Source organism: Schistocerca serialis, chromosome 8, assembly GCF_023864345.2.
Source record: "Schistocerca serialis cubense isolate TAMUIC-IGC-003099 chromosome 8, iqSchSeri2.2, whole genome shotgun sequence".
Classification (NCBI taxonomy): domain Eukaryota; kingdom Metazoa; phylum Arthropoda; class Insecta; order Orthoptera; family Acrididae; genus Schistocerca; species Schistocerca serialis.
Genome location: NC_064645.1, coordinates 348,477,449 through 348,482,448, shown reverse-complemented (window position 1 = coordinate 348,482,448; position 5,000 = coordinate 348,477,449). Strand labels below are relative to the sequence as shown.

The 5,000-nt window shown below is 52.2% G+C and overlaps 1 non-coding gene across 1 annotated transcript in view; it reads right to left on the bottom strand.

Moving 5' to 3' along the window:
* Window positions 1-685, bottom strand: part of LOC126417722 (small subunit ribosomal RNA) — a 1,910-nt gene extending 1,225 nt beyond the window's left edge. Inside the window, exon 1 of the ribosomal RNA XR_007575788.1 lies at window positions 1-685. This exon is cut by the window's left edge and continues 1,225 nt beyond it. This is a non-coding gene — a ribosomal RNA (small subunit ribosomal RNA).
* Window positions 686-5,000: the final 4,315 nt, after the last annotated feature.

Here is a 5,000-nt window from a genome sequence, read left to right as displayed (position 1 = left end):
CGGGCGGTGAACCAACAGCGTGGGACACAAATCCAACTACGAGCTTTTTAACCGCAACAACTTTAATATACGCTATTGGAGCTGGAATTACCGCGGCTGCTGGCACCAGACTTGCCCTCCAATAGATACTCGTTAAAGGATTTAAAGTGTACTCATTCCGATTACGGGGCCTCGGATGAGTCCCGTATCGTTATTTTTCGTCACTACCTCCCCGTGCCGGGAGTGGGTAATTTGCGCGCCTGCTGCCTTCCTTGGATGTGGTAGCCGTTTCTCAGGCTCCCTCTCCGGAATCGAACCCTGATTCCCCGTTACCCGTTACAACCATGGTAGGCGCAGAACCTACCATCGACAGTTGATAAGGCAGACATTTGAAAGATGCGTCGCCGGTACGAGGACCGTGCGATCAGCCCAAAGTTATTCAGAGTCACCAAGGCAAACGGACCGGACGAGCCGACCGATTGGTTTTGATCTAATAAAAGCGTCCCTTCCATCTCTGGTCGGGACTCTGTTTGCATGTATTAGCTCTAGAATTACCACAGTTATCCAAGTAACGTGGGTACGATCTAAGGAACCATAACTGATTTAATGAGCCATTCGCGGTTTCACCTTAATGCGGCTTGTACTGAGACATGCATGGCTTAATCTTTGAGACAAGCATATGACTACTGGCAGGATCAACCAGGGAGCTGCGTCAACTAGAGCTGAGCAGCCGGCCGCCCGGGAGTGTGTCCCGGGGGCCCGCGCGAACACGCAAGCGTCCGCTCAATTATTCTGCAAACAGGAGGAGGCTGCGCTCCCCTGCACCATACACCTCGAAACCCTCTCAGGTCCCGGCGGCGCGCAGCGCCGTCCTAAGTACTTGGTCGGGTTCGAGAGAGGCGCAATCGCCCGGAGTTTGGCGAGTAGACGCTTTAGGTGCGACCACCCGTGCTCCCAACTGAGCTTGCCGCTGCCGACAGAGGCCCGGGAGCGTGCTGTCGTGGCATTGCCGGCGGGAGACAACACGCGCCACCTACGGTGACCGGCAGCTCCAACGCCAGCGCCACAGAAGGACAAAAGCCCCACTTGGGTGCCGAAGCGAACTCTCCCAGCACAGCGCACGCGCCAACACGTCCGCACAGCTGCGATACAAACCACCTGCGAGAACCGCAGAGGCGACCGAGCAGCAGACGGCGTCGCGGCGCCGAGCGCCGGGCGGCGGCGCATCCTCAGCGCACACAGTCCTCAATCGGACCAGCACACTGCAGATGTCCACCGCGCTTCGCACCGGGCCCGCGAGGACCTACTTTGGCCGCACGGCGCCGCGTGCAGGGTGCGCCGGCGCGCAGCTGCGCCGCCTGCCGCCTCCGTCGGCCGGCGCGCCTGCCAGTGGCCGCCCCCACCAGCCGGCTGTAGCGCGTGCGCCCACGCACCGCGCGGCCAGCACGCCGGGCGGCCCCCCCTCACCGGCCGGGGCCGGTCCCACCCAGCCACCGCCGCGTATCGCTTCACACCCACATGCCATTCACGTTCGTGGGCATGGTGGGTATCGCTGAAACAACCGGTTGGTAGCTCAACCGATCGTCGCCATCACTGATTCACCTCTAGCGAGAACAACCGCACCACAACGGTTTACCAGTTGTTCATTTGCGTAACGTCACCAGCAAACGTAGGCGTCCATCGCCATTTGCAAATTCAACGATTGTTGCATGCCTGTGTCAGGTGTCACGACACACTATGTCTGCCCACATACACGCAACAACATGTGCACGCTTCGCAAACACGTGGAAGGTGGCCCCCGTACGTATGCGATGTCCATTGCGCAAACGACTGTCAACCGGCCTCTGTCGCATGTCGCAGATGTGGAACGCAGTGCACCATGCTATCACGGTGTGTGAGAAGAGACGACAACGTCTGACAACACGCGCCACTACATCAACAGACGGCTCATGCTGATCGCCATCCAGGGCATACCACACTGCACTCCAGCTCTTATAGGGAGACGACACGTAGCTGCGTGCACAACATTTGGACCGCATGGTTCGCCGTTGTTGGCGCAGTCGTTGTACGGTCACATGTACCACGATGTATCATTCAGTACATGAGGACCAATGTGCAGTACAGTGTGTGATTTATAGGTACAACATCAGCGGACAGTTGACACAGGCCGTACCACAGCGTAGGCGCAGTGCTTCGCCATGCGAATGCCAATGAACAACTGCGAAGGGCATTGAGCATGTACGTCCTGCTGCCATCCACATTACAGTGTATCGCTGCAAGGTGTTTAACATGAAGCGATACACTGGGGACCGGGCAGTGCGAGTAGCAAACTATATTGCGGGGGTTGCAGTTAGGCAACACTACACTAATTTAACGCGTCGTATGACAATTACAGAGCAGGTTAAGGCCCAACGTGTGTTGGGTTAAGGCCCAACGTGTGTTGGGTTAAGGCCCAACGTGTGTTGGGTTAAGGCCCAACGTGTGTTGGGTTAAGGCCCAACGTGTGTTGGGTTAAGGCCCAACGTGTGTTGGGTTAAGGCCCAACGTGTGTTGGGTTAAGGCCCAACGTGTGTTGGGTTACAGCACAATATGGGTTACGTTAAGGGGCAATGTGGGTTACGTTAAGGGGCAATGTGGGTTACGTTAAGGCGCAATATAGGTTACGTTAAGGCGCAATATAGGTTACGTTAAGGCGCAATATAGGTTACGTTAAGGCGCAATATAGGTTACGTTAAGGCGCAATATAGGTTACGTTAAGGCGCAATATAGGTTACGTTAAGGCGCAATATAGGTTACGTTAAGGCGCAATATAGGTTACGTTAAGGCGCAATATAGGTTACGTTAAGGCGCAATATAGGTTACGTTAAGGCGCAATATAGGTTACGTTAAGGCGCAATATAGGTTACGTTAAGGCGCAATATAGGTTACGTTAAGGCGCAATATAGGTTACGTTAAGGCGCAATATAGGTTACATTAAGGCGCAATATAGGTTACATTAAGGCGCAATATAGGTTACATTAAGGCGCAATATAGGTTACATTAAGGCGCAATATAGGTTAGGTTAAAACACGACATAGGTTAGGTTAAGGCACGACATAGGTTAGGTTAAGGCACGACATAGGTTAGGTTAAGGCACGACATAGGTTAGGTTAAGGCACGACATAGGTTAGGTTAAGGCACGACATAGGTTAGGTTAAGGCACGACATAGGTTAGGTTAAGGCACGACATAGGTTAGGTTAAGGCACGACATAGGTTAGGTTAAGGCACGACATAGGTTAGTTAAGGCACGACATAGGTTAGGTTAAGGCACGACATAGGTTAGGTTAAGGCACGACATAGGTTAGGTTAAGGCACGACATAGGTTAGGTTAAGGCACGACATAGGTTAGGTTAAGGCACGACATAGGTTAGGTTAAGGCACGACATAGGTTAGGTTAAGGCACGACATAGGTTAGGTTTAAGGCACGACATAGGTTAGGTTAAGGCACGACATAGGTTAGGTTAAGGCACGACATAGGTTAGGTTAAGGCACGACATAGGTTAGGTTAAGGCACGACATAGGTTAGGTTAAGGCACGACATAGTTAGGTTAAGGTACGACTAGGTTAGGTTAAGGTACGACATAGGTTAGGTTAAGGTACGACATAGGTTAGGTTAAGGTACGACATAGGTTAGGTTAAGGTACGACATAGGTTAGGTTAAGGTACGACATAGGTTAGGTTAAGGTACGACATTAGGTTAGGTTAAGGTACGACATAGGTTAGGTTAAGGTACGACATAGGTTAGGTTAAGGTACGACATAGGTTAGGTTCAGGTACGACATAGGTTAGGTTAAGGTACGACATAGGTTAGGTTAAGGTACGACATAGGTTAGGTTAAGGTACGACATAGGTTAGGTTAAGGTACGACATAGGTTAGGTTAAGGTACACATTGTTGTAAGGGAAAGGTTTAATGGGGGGGGGGGGCGGCGGCCGGTTTGTTGATTGTGATTATAGTACGTGGATGCCTGCGGTAATCATCTGATTTGCCACGTCAGGATGTACCTTTGGCTCATGACAGGCGGCGCTCTCATTCCATGCTTGTGGCAGACCTGTGTCTTTCATTCCTGCCATTGTTTGTGTGCTGTGAGAGGAGGCAGTATTGTGATGTTGGGTGCACCCCTGTGTAGGACATGTGTGGGTGTTGGTGGCTTGGCTGAGCAATGGTGGTTGTCGGGTGGGTGGGATATTCTGTTTTCTGTGTGGACCTCCCAGTCTGGTTATGACAGTGTGGATTGTCTAATGTGGCGGAGAGGATGCACTGGGTGTTGTTGCATGCTGGTGCTTACATATTGTCTGTGTGCGTGTTACAGGCAGAGAGTAGTGCGTGATAAGAGTGTGTGGCTGACGTGTGGTTGTGATTGTGAGCAGAGTCTTTCAGCATGTATACGGACAGTTGTATATATTATCTGTATTCTGATGGCTCTATCTATTACTAATCAGCGCCGTGTATACGTTTAATGTGGTTCCCCGTCGAAACTGTTGTATCTCTGTACATTAGTGACACGGCGAGCGCGCTATGTAGCTACTCGTCTCGGCAGCTTCCACGTGTATGGCAAATGATTATAAGCAATGAGTCTAGTCGTCAATACCGATAGTGTGACGTCACATGTCTGGGGTGGGGGACGCTGCGCCCTTCCGGTGGGTCATGGCCTAGCAAGACTCTCCCCACGCAGGGGGGGCTTGGACTGTCATTAACTCTTCCGAGTAATATACTTGCCGTACGTTTTTGCGACTGCGAGTGCAACGCTCACCGGTACCGACATGGATGGAGCGCCTCCTAGCTGACCGCTCAGCATCGGCATTCGTACAGAGAGCAACGCGATCGCGTCTGTAGCTCGTAACTGGTACAGCTCGCAGCTCATGTATAGGGACAGCGGGAATGTCGCATATTGGACATAACTCTTCATGAAACGCAAGTTATAGGGGTGGATTGCACATTGCGACTGCGGGAAAAGTCCGCCGTTCATCCGCTGGAGTTGC